At 46.0% G+C, this 19,000-nt stretch overlaps 1 non-coding gene and 1 pseudogene across 1 annotated transcript; one reads left to right on the forward strand and one right to left on the reverse strand.

The window, feature by feature from the left end:
* Positions 1-373: 373 nt before the first annotated feature.
* LOC142584122 (uncharacterized) lies at positions 374-3,041 on the forward strand (annotated as a pseudogene).
* Positions 3,042-18,088: 15,047 nt separating this feature from the next.
* TRNAW-CCA (transfer RNA tryptophan (anticodon CCA)) lies at positions 18,089-18,161 on the reverse strand. The gene has a single exon. It is a non-coding gene; the product is annotated as a tRNA-Trp (tRNA).
* Between the last annotated feature and the right edge of the window lie 839 nt (positions 18,162-19,000).

Consider the following 19,000-nt stretch of genomic DNA (forward strand, 5'->3'; position numbering starts at 1 on the left):
TTTAGCGTGATCGGACGCATGGCTGCGTAGGATGTCACAGACTATCAAAAGCTGAAGCAAACTTTATTGCAAAGGTTCCGGTATACGGAAGAAGGATACCGTCAAAAGTTTCGCGAAACTAAGCCTGAGAATTCCGAGGCAGGGCGGCAGTTTGCTGGTCGACTGCTTGGGTACTTCGTTCACTGGCAGCAGATGGCAAAAACAGAGAAAACATATGACGCATTAAGAGATAAGATTGTTTCTGAACAGTTTTTGCTAAGTTGCGATGAGAGGCTTGCCATCTTCCTGAAAGAGCGAGGGTGCCGCGGCCTCGACAAACTAGCCGAAGCCGCTGACCATTATTTGGAGGCGCAAAACCTGACAAACGTCGCCAGAGGAAAAGAAGATAGAGGGATTAGTAAAGTAGCCCTGCAAAGCAAGAATTCCGAAACAGAGGCCAGGAAAGGAAAGGTTGAGTGCTTTCTATGTGGCAAGCAAGGACACCGTGCTGCAGATTGTTGGACGCGGTCAAAAGGACCGAAGTCCTCATCTTGCTGGAAATGCACGAAACATGGACATAAAGCTGACGAGTGCCCGAACATAAACGGCAGCAACACGGAGGCGTCTAGTGCCATTCTGGCTGTGACCGGATGCCTGCCGCCCGGTACGAGGCAAGTCCGGGTCCTACCACTAAATCTGAGGAGAAAACAAGGTCCCCTGTAAAAACATATGGAGAAGACATCTGCCTTGGTCTTCAGACGCAAGAGATGCCGACGGCAAGCGGATAGCTCAATGGACACCCTGTGTCGGTGCTGAGAGATTCCGGATGCAGTACTGTGGTTGTCAGGCGTTCGATGGTGCCGGAAAAGAATTTCACCGGTATCATGCGTACCATTTATCTTCTGGACGGTTCGTTTAAGCGGCTTCCAGAGGCAATGGTCTATGTAGACTCCCCCTTCTTCCGAGGAAGGACACTGGGACTCTGCATGGAAAAGCCACTCTATGATGTTGTTCTTGGGAACATCGACGGGGTGCTCTACCCTACTGATTTCAACCCGTCACATGACCTGTCTGACGTCTCAAAACGGCACAAAGACTCGGCGACAGCAGAGGAGCCTGTTCGACACCAAAGCGTGTGCCCGGATAGAGCTACCGTGAGTGCTGCGTCAAACCCTGCAACTGTGTCGACTGAAGCAACCAAGCAGGAGACGGAACCGTCTACTGAAGCAAAGGATGAAGGTGCTGCTGAAAGAGCTGGAGAAGGCCAGGAGGGCAGGAGACGAGCATCCATCCGGGCCAATGGGCGTGTGAGTGAAGACAGTCTTGGTGGCCGTCCTAAGCGGCGCAAGTCCAGGAAGGAGACTGAGAGCCACAGCCAAAGTGAGCTCGAGGACATTGACCGGAAAGGAGGAACTCCATGCCGGGGTGGCCTCCGTTCTTACGAGCGACGCGCCCCTCGGGAACATTCAGACACAAGGTCACGTATTGATGTTGATGAAAGCATACCCGAGTCACATCGTTACGTCCGGGCTGATGACACGTGCAAGTGTTCATTGTACATTGGGAACTGTCAAGCCAGGTGACCAAGGATGAAGTTCGTGCCCTGTCAGATGCCATCCGCAGGGTCCGCTTTATAAACAGGCACAGTGCATTCCTGGATTTTGAGAGCCCAGAAGTGGCGACTGCACAGCTGGAGCTCCTGCGCAGCAAGCAGCTCAAGGGGAAGCCAGTGCAGGTGGAGCCTAGCAGCCTCCAGAGCAGTCCAACATACAAGTCAGACCGCCTGCTGTATGTGAGAGGACTTCCTGATGACAAAGGCATGGATACCCTTGGGCCGCTATTTCCTGATGCCTTGCTCATTGATCGCCGTGAAGGCGAAGTGCTGCTGAGATTCAAGGACCATGAAAGTGCCATAAGTGCCATCAAACAAGTTACTGCTCATGATGGAACAGACTTCAAGTTCAGCTTTGCTGCTTTTCGTCCTTGATGGAACCGCCGGTGTCCGCCCCGAGCAGTGTGGCGCGAAGGGTGGCGAAAATGTACAGGGTAGCGAAAATGTAGACGCTGACTACGTGAGTCGAGTGTGAACTTAGAGCGTGAAGTGTGCCTACTTCATTTATTGCGTTTGTGAACACTTCAGGAACTACTACTGCGCGTGTGGAAAGACTTTTGCATGTGAACACTTTGCGCCTTACAAACTGTGAACTTTGACCATGTACGTGCTTTGAAAAGTTGTTTTCATGAAACAACTTCTTATAGTGGGGGGTGAAATGTCATATATAAGTGCCGCGAGGTGCCCCTAGAAGATCGGAGCGGCCACCAAGCTCCGTGAACGACGACGAAGACAACGGGTGCACGAGCCCGGCGGCACGAGGGCGCGCTCGCAGTGTTCGATCCAGGCGGGCAGCAGCTCCGAGCTCCTGGGCGGAACGAGGCGACCGTTCCTGCCAGGCGAGACGTCCGTGGCAAGGTGCGGAGGACCGCGGAGCCGAGCGTGGACGTCCCAGGGCCCCTACTGCCAGTGCTCGAGACGCTGGCTGACCCGAGGGCCGCTGGTCCCTGAGCTGCCGCACCTGAGCGTGCCGAGCAGCGTTTCAGTGTGGCACAGATGTTGCTGTGCTAGACGAGGTCCTCACGTGTGACCGCCGCACGTGCATCGCGAGTGGCGCACCAGCTGGGCACCGAGGTCGTGTTGGACGTGCGACTGTAGCACATCGGTCGCGAGCGGCGTCCGAGCCGGACATCGAGGACGTGTGGAACAAGGCGTCCCCTGGCTGCTGCCGCGGCGGCTTCCTGAGCGTGCCGAGTCCGAGAACCATGCTGAACGGGGCCCGAGCGTGTGGTCGTCGCGGACTGCTCCAGCAGGGGTGACCGCACGGTGCCGTGACGACCGAACTGTGAGCCTCGCAATCCGGGACTGTTTCAGCCCGTGGACACACTGACTGCAGTTACGCTGTCATCAACTCTCTGTATATATTCATATTTTAAAGGTTGCTTTGAGATTTATAAACGCACATAAATGACTCTCTGTCTTTCTTCCGCACCACTGCGCACTAGCGAAAGTGCCGAACAGTCCTAATCACCGCAACTGGGATGACGTACTCCCCTTTATCACCTATGCTTATAATACTGCAAAGCATGAGACCACCGATTACAGTCCTTTTTATCTCTTTTACGCACGTTCACCACTAAGCTGCATTGACACTATACGACTGTTTGACTTGCACAGCGAGTACTCTGTTGCCAAGACGCTTTATCTTGCCGATGAAGCCCGGCGTATCGCTCGTCTTCGTACTGTGGCATCGCAACACCGATCGAAAGAGCGCCTTGACAGCCGACACCAGTCTGTCTCGTACGCCAAAGGAGACTTTGTGTGGTTGTGGACTCCGGAACGTAAACGTCGCTTATGCGAAAAGTTTTTACCCCAGTTCACGTGCCCATTCGTCATTGTAGATCGCTTGAGTGACTTGACATGCGTGGTGGCACGTTTGACGTCCGCTGGTCGTCGGTCTAGCCGGATCCAGTTAGTACATGTTGCCCGTCTTAAGCGGTTTCACCCTACGCTTTCCGAGTGATTTGGACTTGCCCAGCGGGCTTCGTCTGGCAACCGGGGATTGCTACGGCATGAGCCGGGCGAGGAGACGAGGAAGAAGATGTTAGCTGGTGCAGTCTCGGGTCGCCATCTTGACTTTACCATCAGTCTCGTCCCTTAAATAAAGCCGGTTTAACATTAACCGTAACAATATATTTTATGGCCAAATTGCAGTTGACCGCAATAAGTATATTATTCAGCCGCATTATATATCCAAACGAACAGATCATGAGCTGAAGGTTAGGGAACTAAGATTTTCAAAAACACTTTTTCCCAAAACGATTTTAGAATGGTATCGACTGCCTGTTACCCTAGTTGGTATACGTAATAACATTTTGCGACTGCTCTTTGAAATATCCTTCTTTATTTTACAGCTTATAGCTAATGTAAATTTTGCTATCGTTACATAGTGTTTTCTTACGTGGTTGCATGCTGCTTTTTCTTGCCTAAATTTTGTTTTTGTTTTCCGTGCTGTACATTGATATCCTGATGTACCATTTTTGTTCCCTCACACTTTTTTTATTCTATTGTATAGTATACTGCTGTTTATTGTATGGCATAAGCTGTTCACATTGCTGTATGTAAAACGCCCCCCCCCCCCACTACAATGCCTAAATGGCGCTGTGGCTGTGACAGCGAATAAATAGAACCCCAGACCACACTGAGCGTCATCAGTGGGCATGGCAGCAGCATCATTGGTAACATGCTAAGGAATCCCTCCTGTTTCGTGCTGCAGGTTATTCAGTATTTTCCGACTAAATGCTATAGAAGCAATGATCTCTTCTTAATACTGCTGCCTTGCCCTCTAACTCTCACATATGTTTTCAGTTATCTGATTTTTATGCCAGCGGCCCTGAGGGTGTGTGGCAATGGAGAGCCAAATCTGGGCCGTACAGAAAGAGAAATGCTTTTAGAATACCTGTCCGGCCAGGGAAAGATAACCATATCTGCGGAAGCTTTGCAGGGTTCTCAAAACAATTCGTAAGAGAACATTTTAGCACTGACCAAAAGCATGCCATGTTTTGAAGAACATTTAGAACAAATTGAACAACCGTTTGAAAGCAATGGGGAACACTGTTGCGAAGGTCAATAAGCAGTTATCTGCACTCATTTATAAAGTCGATGACTTGGAAAAGAGGAGTCGCAGAAACAATTTGGTTATGTAGGGACTAGCTGAGGATGAATAAGAGACGGCAGCTGCACTTAGAAGCAAGGTAATGGCTGAAGTCTTTATGGACAACTTAAGGTTAACTGTCTGGCGTTGAATGGTGTGATAGAGGAGTTAAAAACGTCCTCTGATATTGATATTTTCAGACTACTGAGAAAAGAAGTCAACAATCCAATCAGCCGACAACCTAAAAACTTCCCAAACATTATTATCTGAAGACGTTTACACTAGAACGTGAGAAATACGATGGCACCTGTGGAAGAGTGTGGCGCAAGGAAAAGCGATTGTAGGCAAGGTTCAAGTGCTACACAACAAATTGTCCGTTGACAACGCAACCTACGATTTAGATGAAAATAAACCCCTTACAAGCTGCGCAATAAAAATAACTGACAGCATAAGCATTTTCTTAAAGTACTTAAGATAAGAAATCTCAATTGTAGAAGCACATGCTTAAATTATAACATTCACGAAAGTGAACTTGTCCCGAAATCCTGCAGTGTACATCGGAAAATCCGTGGTAGTGACGGTGGAGCAGCCACCATAATGTTTAAAAATTGTTTAAATACATTGAACACGTCTGAAGTACCCAATATCTTTACATTTTCCGTAAGGCATACCATAAAGATGTCTGGTACATTTTAGAAGCACTGAATGAATGAATGAATGAATGAATGAATGAATGAATGAATGAATGAATGAATGAATGAAAGGTGTTTAGTGGCGCAAGGGCAAAGGAGAGCCTTGTTAGTGGTAATGAGTTTGCGGTGGAGTTATGATTTCTGTGAAGTTGACGTGACGTGGCTATAAAAGGGACGTTAAAAATAGCCCCCATAAAGGGCGTAAAATCTATGTTTACTAAGATTACGGCGGTGACAAATGACGGTTACTATGAGCATTAAGATTCATTGCGAGAGAACGATGCGATATACAAAATATGTCTGATGCTAAAATTGGCTAGAGCACTACTGTGTCATTAGAGCCCTTGAAACACGAGGGCCTCGAGGCATGTGCAATACAAAACGACTATCACAGCTGCATCCTCTGGAAAGAGGATGCGTTATAAATGTAATGGGCTTATAACATGTAAGACAACATCATTCAAGAAATCGAGGACTGCTTCGGTGTTAAAAAGCGGTTCTTTACCAAGAAACATAGCCGGGTGTAGAGGGACTAATAGAATGCGATGCAATTGACGTGGCATTCTGGTCCGCCAGAACGTTACCCTCGAGGCCCCTATGACCAAGTACCATGCGTATAATGACATGTTAGATAATGTAATGGTAATGGTAATGTTAGATAGATACGATTTACACATGTCGGAATAGAGCTCTATAAATAAGGCATTTTTGTGCTTACAAAGGGATATCAAGGCCTTCACGACAGTTAGGAAGTCTTTGTATATACCTGATTTTTGGAGTTTTGATTTCCTTATATGCTTCACAGCCTACAATAGTGCGTAGGCCTCGGCCGTAAAGATACTTGTTTCTGGATGCAGTCTATCGGACTCCAACAATGATCGACCGACAGCTGCGTAGGACACCCCGGCATTTTACTTCGAAGCGCCTGTGTAGAATTCTGTGCAGGAGTGCTTGTACTGGACTTCAAGGAAATGCATTCGTATTTCGACCTCGGGTGCCTGCTTTGTACCTTCTATAAATGACATGTCACGTTCTACCACCTGTCACTCCCAAGAAGGTAGGAGCTTGGTTGGATGCATTAGCCGATGCTCGAGGAGTGGGACCTGCATTTCGTCGGTAAGCCCCCTCACACGCAGCGAGAAAGGCTGTCTTACAGAGGGACGATTACGGAAAAGTGTAGCACACGTTATATCATTAACGGTATTAAAACATAGATGTTCATGATTGGAGTGCATTTTTAGGAAATATTTGAGGCTGACGTAAGTTCTCTTCAGATTGATTGACCATTCATTTGATTCTGCGCATTAGCTTTCAATAGGGCTTGTCCTAAAAGCGTCAGTGGCTACTGGGATACCATAATGGTGGACAGGATCTAGCGTCTTGAGCACGCTCGAAGCGGGAGAGTTATATACGACGGCGCCATAGTCTAATTGTGATCGAAATAGGCTCTTATGACGATTTATGAAACACTTCCGGTCACTAACCCGTGTTGTGTGGGATTGAATTTTTAGTAAATTCATTGCTTTTAGATATTTTCTTCAATAGATATAATGTGTGGAATGAAAGTAGGCCTGCAGGCAAGTATAATACCTAGAATTTTTTTTCCTATCTGTTGAGAGCTATTTGCTGTCCACACAGCTATACACAAGCATCTGCAAACAGGCCTTTCTTTCTTGTAAGAACACAAGAACTTTTGTGGGGGTTGATTTTAAATCCATTTTTGTCTGCCCACTTCAACACCTTGATCAAGCCCTGCTGTACCTGTCTCTCGCATACTGGGAGGTTACAGGATTTGAAGCCTATGTGAATGTTGTCTACCTAGACGAAATAAAAGGTGGCTGATGGTAAGGAAGCACGACGCATGTTCCATCTTAACAATGAAGAGCGTGCAGCTAAGCACGCCTCCCTGTGGGACACCAGTTTCTTGTATAAAAGGCAGCGACAACACTTTGTCAAATTTCACGCAGAAGATACGATTCGACAAATAGTTTTCTATTATGTTAACATATTTTCACGGACGCCCATTCTCGACAAGTCTCTCAAGATCCCGTAAGGCCACGTATTGTCATACGCTTTCTCCATATCGAGGAATATCGATAAGAAAATATGTTTATGTACAAATGCATCACGTATATATCCTTCAATATGCACAAGAGGATCAGTTGTGGACCGTCCTTCTCTGAAATCACACTGATATGGATCACGTATATTGTTGATAGCAAAAAAATGTGTTAGTCTACGAATAATCATTTTTTCGAAAATCTTACACAGGCAACTTGTAAGAGCTATCGCGCAATACTTGCCGCCAAGGAAGAGTCTCTACCCCGCTTCAAAACAGGGACCACAATCGCTTCTTCCCATGTGGACGGAAGGTATCTGGCAACCCAAATAGTGTTGGAAAAGGCGAGTAGGGTAACTTATGTGTCAGTGTGTAAGTTTTTGATCATGTCATACATGACTCTGTCAGGTCCCGGTGCAGTGCTCTTGCATGCGATCAAGGCAGCTCTCAACTCGGCAATGCTAAAAAGCCGGTTATACGATTCGTTCTATCTGCATTTACGTACGACTGGCTTAAGTTCTTCTATTTGTTTGTATTTAAGGATGGATTAAGAATAATGGATAGAGCTCAACATACGCCTCAGAGTGCTTTCCAAGAGAATCTGTCTGGTCTTGCAAGGTATTCCCTTGGTCGTTTACCAGAGCCAATGAATGGATTTGTTGCCGTTTTAGCTTTCGTAATCCATTCCGCACTTTTGCCTCCTGCGTGTATGAATGAATACCCGACAGGAGCCTCACCTAGCTCTCTCGCTTTGCCTGATGTCGGGTCCGCCTTCCCTGTGATTTAATTTGTTTAAATTGAATTAAGTTTTCGGCATTTGGCAATGTAGGAAATACGTCCCATGCCTTGCTGTGCTTCTTTCGTGCCTCTCGTCAGTCTTCATTCCATCAGGGAACACGTCTTGTAAGAGAAACACCATTCGTTTGCAGGATAAACTTTTCGGCTGCATCGATAATAAAAGCAGTAAAGCATGCAACATCATCATGAATAGTAAAATAATTTATAAATTCTTGTGGTCTATAGATAAAACTGCTCCCAGTCCACCGATGTTAATCTACAAATAGGAACACGCACATTGTTTTCGTATTGCGTTATTAAGTTTCAAGTTTCAGGGAAGAGGGCACTTCCGAAAGGATTATTGATGATATCCCATTCCTGTTGAGGCAGAAGAGAAGTATGTCCCTTTGCAAGATCTATCGATGAATATGAGTTGTGTTGGATGCTATACTAGGTCGGCTCCTCCTTATTAAACAGGCATGCAACCAGATGTAAGAAAAAAATTTTCAATGAATCAGCCTTTGCGTCGCATCGCGCGTTTTTCTATAACTGTGGGCATTGAAATCACCTACAAGTATGTAGAGTTCCGGAAGCGGATTTATGAGGTTGTAGAAGTCTGTTTTTAGAGCTGATAGATTGGGGTATATATATATGGCACAAACCATTAACAACTTATTCAAAAGAACCCTCTAACTTACACTCAGTCAAGGGGTGTCTATAAGGCTACGTGGCGACAAGCTACAGACTTCTTTGCAAATATTGCTGTACCACCACACGAGGCGTTAGCCTCGTCACGGTCCTTCGGAAGGCGGCGTACTGACGAAGAATGTGTGCGTTTTAGATGCATCTCTTGAACAAACAGCAACTTTCGATTATGTTTGTATAGGAGTTCTCTACTATCATCGAGGTTATAAATGAGTCCTCTAACATTACATTGCAGTATTTGTCCCTTCATAATGGTAAATGTGTTTAAGAGACGAAGATTAGCTCACGGGCCCTTTCGAGGCGCCGTGACGCGAGTTTTGTCTTTTTTGAATCGATTCAGACAGGCTCGCCGCTCCTTATGCGCTGGTGGCGCCGTCTGGCTGGTTGTTGTGTCCGTTGCCTCTTGCGAGGAGCTGGAAACGCGCTCTTCCGAGTGCTGCAGTGTTTGACCTGAAGGCCTCGGCACGTTGAAAGACGGACGAACGGACGGGAAAAAATTTAATGGAAAAAGCACCTGCGAGGTTGTCAGCCCGGGCTCAGGCCAGCCGGGCATTATGTGCGGTGAGGCATAGCCTTTTCACCGCGGCCCGGGCACGCTGGATAGCCCATAATCGGTCGTGAAGTTCCGAGCTAGACAGAGCGCTTAGCCATCGCTCCTCGAGAAGGTCCGGTTCTATCTTGTCCTCTACATATACTGATCTGATCTGTGTGCACTTCCATAAGATGTGTGCCATGTCGTCGTGTTGGTGTTTGCAGAGCTTGCAGCTCGCGTCTGGGTATTGGGATGAATTTATTCTGTTTAGGTGTACTGGGTTTAGGAATGTTCTGGTTTGCAACCTTCTCCAACCTGTTTCTTGAGACCTGTCGAGTTGTTTGTGGGGTTGTGGGTACGCTTCTCTTTGTTTCGTGTAGTGTGTCAATATGTCGTGGTACATGACCGGTCTGTCCCTGTCGTCTTTTATCGCTTCTTCGTCGTCGTCGCCTCCTCCGTCTTCTCCATCGCCTCCGCCACCGTCCTTCCCCCTTCCCCGGGGGTTGTGGGGTGTTGGGCCGTCACTCTCCATGCAGCGGAGAGTTAGTATGCGCGCGGCTCGGTGGGCCTTCTCGTTGAGGTTGGGAGGGGCATTCATGGTTACTTCTCCCATATGTGCCGGGATCCATTTCAGGTATTAGGGTGTAATTTTGCCGTTCTTAAAGTCTTCTGCTCTGCGGTTGAGGATTTTGGCCGCCTCGGTGGAGATCCAGCCCTTTGTGAAGTTCCTAATAACCGTCTTCGAGTGGCTAATTATTGTTCTGTATTGTTGCCGACCGTTAATTATAGCCAATGCGATTGCTATTTCTTCCGCTGCCTCCGGCGATCTGGTCCTTACGAAGCCCGCAGTCATGGTCTTTCTTTTAGTACATTGGACCATCATTGCGAAGAGGGGAGTTACCTTTGTGAGCGCCGACACCAGCAGTGTCGTCCCGGTTTCGGGGGTACCGCGCGGCGTCTACGAAGAGCACCCCCTCCCGCGCGCCGTGGTTTTTGAGAATCGTTTTCGTTAGACGAGACCTTTGAGGCCACCTGCCCGGAGGCCAATAGTCCCTTCTTTCGGGGTGGCGGAAGGGACAGCACAAGCTGGTAGCCGCCGCGGACCGGATGGCCTCACCGCCGGCTCACTGCGTATGGGCCAGACAGCCACCGGAAGCAGCTGTGTAGCCGCTCCTTGACGAGTCACATCGGCAGATGTGTTCTTAGGCAGGTAGGAGACCCGCCGGCGTGCCTCCTTAAAAGTTATGTTTTTCTTTGCTTCAATTGTTACAATTTCCTTTTCTTTTTTTAGGATGGGCACGACCGCGAGTATGCGGCGTGCTCCCCAACACAGTTTACACAATGGAGAGAGTTCTTCCAAGAGGTGTCTTCATGGGCACTGCATTTCGCCCAAGTTTGGCGGGCTAGGAAGCTCTGCGAACTGGGGCCGTAACGCTTGCATTTGAAACATCTGAGGGTATTTGGCACGTAAGGCCTAACACGTAGCTTAATGTACCCGGCCTTGATTGATTCGGACAGGACACTTGAACTGAAGGGGATTATCAGCTGCTTGGTTTGGATTTCTTTGCCATCCCACCTCATCCTAATTATTTTGACATTTCGTACATTCTGTTCACTGAAGCCTTCGAAGAGTTCAGCCTCAGGGAGCTGCAGCAAGCCATCGTCCATGAAAATGCCGCGGGTGATGTTCATATGTGGTGCGGGGGGACTACTACTTGAGTCTCCCCAAATGATGCTACTTTCAGCAGTTTCTCGCGTTGCTTCTGATCGCCTAGCTCCAAGAGGAGATCACCGCTTGCCATCGTGGACGCCTTATAACCTGGACCAAAAACTTCAGTAAAAGACATTGAAACAGGAACGGTGAAATGGTTCGCATTTGTTTGTTTGGTATTTTAGAGTGAATTACATGAAGCGGGGGAAGTTCTGGACTTGGCGTCCGAAAACTTCGAAGACATCATCGGTACGCGCTCGCTTCTGAGGGCAATCAGGAAGCTTAGGTAAACTATTATCCATAAGTATGCATGGGCTTTTCCGCAGCGATGCGGACTACCCACCATGGAGCCGAACACGGGGACGTGCCAGAAGTTCCTCCAGGGAAAGTTCTGCCAACGCCAGCCGTACCTGGCTGCTAAAACCAATTACTGCGTAACCAAGACTGGCTAGCCACACAAGGTTAAGCCTTGCCGCCGGGAAACACGACAGTGAGAAATGAAGAAGAGACTGGAAAGATGAAAAAACGAGAGACAAAGACGAAGATTGGAGAGGAGAATAGCAAAATGTCACTAGCGATTGCGCCGGGGTAGGTCAGGCCAGGGGTGCCGTCTACGTGAAGCCGAAGCTAAAGACGTGCCTTGCCGCCGCCGAGGGTCCGTGAAGGTCCGAACTCCCGGCATTGGCTCGAGCCCCAGGATCACATTTTCCCCGAACACGGCTAAGCCGAGTACGGTTAGACGAGGTTGGTTCCAACCCTGTTGTGCTCATTAAAAATCGAAGGACGTCAAGTACTGTTATCCTGTTGTGCACGGGTACGTGGTGACGCAACGTACCAAATGCCTGCAGATGCAGACGCCCCTGCGGGATGTAGAAGCACTGTATGTCGCTGTTTTGGATAATCTAGGATGTGACAAGTTTCATAAGGCTAATGTATCGCAATATTTTACCAGGCGACTTCAATTTACCGGATATTGACAGGTGAACGTTCGCACTCAACTCTCACAGAGATCAATCAATCGACGCCATGCTTGAACAGCTTTCTTAGTTGACTTAACGCGAACTGCAGAGCACCCCACCCGAATACGAGGGAGTTCAAGATCTATATTAGGCGCCCCCCCCTTATTTTGCTTCTTTCCGAAACCATTCTGGATATAAATAGGTGCATTTTGATACCTGTTATCTCCGATCACCAGGGCGTTCACGTGATTTTTTCCCACCTGACTGTTGACAAAAAATGCCCTCAAATGGATCTTAGAAACTTCTCCCTTTCTGACGATGTCTCCATTATCCATGATATTTCCTTTACATTTTATGCATTTCCGAATAACACTGTGAATGTTCAAGAAATTTGCGACCAGTTTAAGGTCATCGAGCATGAATGTATTCAATGTCACTTGCCGGTTATTGTTAAATGAAAAGAAAAACACATAGTTTTCTTGGGCGACATTGCACCTAAACTCAAACTGAAGCACATCAAAGATAAAAGGAAATATTATTTTTCCGGAATTGCAAGAGAGAATCACTTACTTCGCTTTTCTACTAAAAAGGCACACGGTTACTGACAAACAGCGTTATATTGAAGAATATTAACCGACCTTTATATCAGAGTGTCACGCTAAATTCTGGCGTTCAGTTTCCCCAAACTCAAGCACCCATATCACTTTAAAATCAAAGGTGTTCTTATCAGTGACGCACTAATAAGCACTAATAATATAAGTCCGTATTCACCAACGACAAAAATATCTTTCCGAACCTGACGACTCACTCTCACCTTAGGAGGACCTTATCATTAGAGAGCAAGATATCTTAAGCAGAAGGAAATAGGTTTGGGCATAATGGTTATTCATCATATTGCAAGTAACATGGAGCAGTAAGGACGAGTAGTTACACTGCAAGCTTAACGCGCAAAATACGGCCCACACAAACTAGACAGGACAAGCGCTAACTTTCTACACTTGTCCTGTCTAGTCTTTGTGATTCGTCCTTTGCGCGCTAAGCTTCCAGTGTAACTATGTTTCAACAAAAAGCCCAAGCGCTTAGTGCTGTCTAGTCCTCTTCTGAGGACGAGTAAGACTAGACATCACTAAGCTAGCTTTCAACTCGGATTATATTGCGGATCCTGAGCATATACAGGGTGTCCCAGCTAGCTTTAACCAGAGTTTAACATATGCAAATGTCACGTAGGTGCAAAGAACTAAAGTAACGTTTTTTTGCAGCCGCTTGGAGATATTCACACATTTATCCATAGATTGGTACGAAGTGGTACGAGATCTCGTACCACTTAATTAGATAATTATTCTGAATTATTTATCAACTTCTCAAATATTATTAGATGAAGAGTGTCAATAAGAAAATTGTAGAGTGACATGAGAAACACCAGATACAGCCTTCTGTTCCAGTCCCTGTTCCTGTGCTACATAAAAGTGTTTTTCCGAGCGCGAAAGAAACCCGCGAATACAAGCAAAGTTCTCGAGCCGCCAGTAGCGTGTCAATTTTGCGTGCATTTGCTGGCTACATTCACGCACAGAAAAACATTCTTATGTAACGCGTATCGAACAACAGAAAGCTGTATCGGCAGTTTTTCATGTCGCATCGCACACCTGTACCTCATGTTTATTAATAATGCGTAACTATTGTCTGACTCATGAGGCGGGAAATCCGGCGTTATCCGCGTTGGCGTGACCCTGATGCTAGAAAAAGTCAAGTGAACCAATTGAGGCAGTTCATGACGTCAATTAAGGCAATGTTAATTAAGGCATAGTGATTTAGGGCAGAGTGAATTAAGGCGAAGGTACTTAGGGCAGGTTCAAGTAAGCTAGAGTTAATTACGGCGCAAGAACCAATGACCATTGGTGGGGTCGAACCCACGTCCTTTGGTGTTGATTAAGTTTGAAGTTAGTTAAGACACAGTTAATTAAGACAGATTTAATTAAGACACTCGAACCCACGACTTTTGGTGGGAGTCGGACCAACGCTCTTTCGTGTTACTTACGGCAAAGATAAATTAAGACCACTGAAAGTATATAGGCATCGTGCGGTGGTCGCAATGCTTTAACATTTATCTACGTAGGGATAAGTAATTGTCCCTAAAATTTATTGTTTCACTTTTAGCTATTGTGGCCTTGGCTGCCATAGGGCTGCAGTATTGCATGAATAAATAAATTCAGTGCTCAACATATTTCAGACAGCGCAATGACTTTGTGTTCTCAGTCGTATTCTCACATCACCGACATACTTCGTACGGCTCAGCAAAAAGAGTCTTCGCGAAAGAATACCACTTTACAAAGCTGAAATCTCTCATCACTAGCCTAAAAAAACGCTACCCTAATGCGGCACAAGTATGCCGCGGCATAAAATCATGAAGAAACGAATGTCTGAACTACGTCAAACGTGCACGCGCTTCGCCAACACTAGAGTGAACTAGTTTCTAGTTCACTATACCCACGATGACACACGCATCGCAAGCACAAAGCTACCAGGAGTCAGAGAAACGCTAACGAGCACCAGAACACAATAGTTGAAGGTGGCATAACATAACAACTAGCCCGCCTTTTATTTCTACTATGTCATTTCTTTGTGTAGTGACTGCCAGATCACTGGTATGAGAAGGGATAAAGTCGCCCACCTTATTTTAACTAAAATTCTAGAGCTCCAAAGAAGGCTTATCTTGAGCTATTCTACGTTTACAGAGACTCGAGCATAGTCGTTTGAAGAATGTCACATTCAGGAGTAGCTCAGCACAATTTTCCAGCGAGAATTGATGCACCTTGCAAGAGCTCGTGCTCATTGCGTAACAATCGGCATTGAGGATGACGTACTGCAATGTTTAAGCATCTACCTATCCGAAGAGTTGTAAATTTATTTTTCTGTAATTTCAGCGTTTACAGTTTTATGCTGATGTCCTCAGCCTCATGCTCATTCAAAAGCACTGGTGGTGCATTTTAAGTTGCGAAGAAAAGGAAACCATATTTGTCCGAGTAAGCAGAGCACTTCAATGTAGCCTTGTTTCCTTCCCGTTGAAGGAAGCATGGGAAGAGGCGCTTGACTCCGAACTTAGTTGACATAGGCAGACAGGTACTCATAGTGTTTCCAGGTCAATCATAGAACCCACTACGCTGTAGGCCGGGACCGTTTAGTGCAGCTTTGCACCATGCACGATCTGACAGACGCTGCAGTGGAGGGAGCGAGCCTTCTTCCTTGGCCTCTTGGCAGATTGCTGCAGGTGTTCTGCAGGCAATCTCTTGGAGCCACTTTGAGCCCTGGTCGACACCTGTACATATTCGTTGGTTGCACCCGTATTTGAGTTCTCTGGCACCTCTAGCAGTAGCAGTTGCCCTGAAGGCCAGTATAAGTCCAGTTGCATCTCCTTCATTTTGAACACGGTGCAGCTCATTCCCAAGGTGCGACAGGAATTCAAAGTAAGTAGTATTGTGCTTGTTCATGGTGTGCACGCGCAGTGAACAGACGTCTAAGCTTTTATAGGCATATTTTCTAGCCTGAACAAAGGTGTTGAAATCAAAGTATCCCTTGTTTATTCCGTAGCAACAGAAACTGCGAAGTTATTTTGTTGTCACTTGTTCCCCGGCAACGGTTCAGACGTGGAGGCAAGCTAATGCAAATGAGGACTTCCATTTTGTATTTTCTGCATTGTTAGGGCTCATACGCAGCCAACTATTCAACAACTATCACACCGATGATTCCATTTAATAATGCGATCACTTTGGTCAAGTCAAAAAGATAATGCAATTACTCTTTTGAAATGTTATGTAAAGTTTACCTGGATAGTTTTCGGTATACCTGTAATGCTCAGGCAGCAACATATCAGTGAGTACAGCAGAGAGTTGGAAATTAACGCATGCGCCATGCCACGTTTATATTTTATTTTGTTTGGAAATGAGAAAATATACCGTGCTGATTTGGCATCATTTACAGATAATGGAGTTGTTTTATTCTCCAGCGATGTGATTACAGCTCAAGAAGTTCAATCCCACTACATTTCTACTAATGCTTTCAAAAGCTGCTATGGAAGGTGTTTTCTGCCGGATACAAAAATTAAGTTATTCTCTCGATGTCAAAGTGCTTTACTACCTCAAATGGAGTCATTTTTTCAACACAAATTGCAAACTGCAAAGAACATGTAGGTTCATGATGAATCAATCAACCATGGCAAAACGACCAAGAGTTTCAGAGATGTTGAAAGTGAGAGAGTCTTTGCTTGCTGAAAGCAGGAAAAGGTTCTGTACTGCTCTGGACAAATTTCGCATAAGGAGAGTGTTAACTAGCGTGTATTTATAGCACAAGAAAAGTAAAAACGCTGTCACTTGCAGAAATGGTACTGGAAAGGTTCCCTGCTTTATCACAGATCAACAAGCCGAGAATTTGTCACGTCATGTGAATTAGTAGCATACATATTTTCATTGCAAATTGTTGAGCGTTAACTTAGTTGCTTTCTTAGGATAATAGTGATTACTTGCATACTGGTCTTTTGAAACAGACTTCTAAATTTACATTGGTATTACCCAGGATTAGGTACTACGCAAATAAGTTCCACACTTGCAATAAATACTGGCTACCAGAATTTATGGCCAGTGATACTCACTATTCTGTCTTGACAACCATTCTTGTTCTATTGCAAAGTTCCTTTCTTGCTTTCATTTCAAGCATAGCCATTGAACTACTTGCAAGTACACATTTACTGAGAACATGCTAAAACAAAGGTTTGTTTGAGAGCAATAATGGAAGTTTCAGTCCGCACCAATTTAGAGTGAAATTGCATATTGATTGATGGCCTAAGCGCCTTTTTCTTCTGGTCCGATTATTGGCAAGTGTTAAGGACATATAAGACAGGTAACGGCTGATTTTCTTGTCACGTAGTCACTGGACAGCCAGTTGTTGCATCCAAAATGTAGAAATATATACGCATTTTCTACCTCACGCGCAGCTTTAACTCCAAAGCAGAGTGGATGGTTGTCCTTGAAGAGCTGGAATGCTGCCAAGTAGTCATCGGTTCTCTGCTTATTGTAGATCAATATTGTGACAGAGACAGCACCAGTCTTTGTTGCAACCGGCAGCACCGTGACATTGCACGTCGTCACACCACTGGAGGCCGCGAAATTGACAAACATGCTCTTCCTTGCAAGCTCAAGCTCCGGGTACCGGCGCATAATAGGGGTCACCACAAGCACTGCGCGGCAGTACTGCTGCCACAACGGCTCACTGGGACATAGTGCCTGGAAAGTTGTGTGAAAAGAAAAGTACACATACAAAAGGGCTCTTTCAGAACGGCTTACTACATTACCTTCGCCTGTCTCTACAGCAAGAAGCGTTTCTACAAGCTACTTTTGTTACATGGAACAAAGAAAATTGAAGCCATGAATTACCATAGCCAGTCTAGCTACGTTCAGACGGCATATAGGCATTATGGTGCCAAGGGAAATTTAGTGAATACAATTCTCATTTAGTGAATAAAGATTGTGCCTTGATTTATTACTAAGCAGATCAAATCTCTTATATGAGGTAAATCATGAGAACTCAACCCACTCTAGTGGCAAAAGTTTCTTCCACAGGTGACCAGACGTGTTCACAACGCTTTCTGGTGGATCTAACAATGTTGCACACTTCGGGATTATTTGGGTGCCGAGTGCTATTGCGAAACAAAACACAAATTTTACTCCTGTTAAGTGACGCATTCCAAGTCTTTAGATAGGCGTGCTGCTTGCTGCCAATATATTGCTTCATATATTAAACACTTTTATTTCTACGAGAAGAAAGGGAGTTAACCGAGGGGCCCGATTTTCATTGGTCATGTCATAAGAAGCGAACAAACACTGACACCAAGGACAACATAGGGGAACTTACTTGTGCTTAATAAATGAAATAAAGAAACGATAAATTAATGGAAATTAATGTGGATGAAAAAACAACATGCCGCCGGTGGGGACTGAACCCACAACCTTCGCATTTGGCGTGCGATGCTCCACCAATTGAGCTACCGCGGCGCCGTTTTCCCATCGACTTTCTTGGGTATTTATGTGTCCTAGTAGAACTCTGGGAGTGTTAGCCAGCGCCACCACTCACAGACCTTGGCGGCGGACGTGGAACGTCCTTCTTGCCGCAGGCATCACGAGAACGTGATCTTGTCGAGTGACGGCAACTGGTCATTAAACCCACATATGCTACCTGACGACATCAATGTTGCCGGATTCGAGACCCTCTTTATGTAATCAACGAGAAGAAAGGGGGTTAACCGAGGGGCCCGATTTTTATTGGTCATGTCATAAGAAGCGAACAAACACTGACACCAAGGACAACATAGGGGAAATTACTTGTGCTTAATAAATGAAATAAAGAAACGGTAAATAAAGAAACGGTAAATAACCTTCGCATTTTGCGAAGGTTGTGCGTTCCCACCTGCAGCCTGTTGTTTTTTCATCCACATTAATTTCCATTAATTTATCGTTTCCTTATTTCATTTATTAAGCACAAGTAATTTTTCGTATGTTGCCCTTGGTGTCAGTGTTTGTTCGCTTCTTATGACATGACCAATAAAAATCGGGCCCCTCGGTTAACCCCCTTTTTTCTCGTTGATTACATAACGAGGGTCTCGAATCCGGCAACATTGACGCCGTCAGGTAGCATATGTGGGTTTATTGACCAGTTGCCGTCACCCAACAACATCACGTTCTCGTGACGCCTGCGGCAAGAGGGACGTTCCACGTCCGCCGCCAAGGTCTGCGAGTGGTGGCTCTGGCTAACCCTCCCAGAGTTCTACTAGGACACATAAATACACAAGAAAGTGGATGGGAAAACGGCGCCGCGGTAGCTCAATTGGTAGAGC

Source organism: Dermacentor variabilis, chromosome 6 (genome assembly GCF_050947875.1).
Source record: "Dermacentor variabilis isolate Ectoservices chromosome 6, ASM5094787v1, whole genome shotgun sequence".
Taxonomy (NCBI): domain Eukaryota; kingdom Metazoa; phylum Arthropoda; class Arachnida; order Ixodida; family Ixodidae; genus Dermacentor; species Dermacentor variabilis.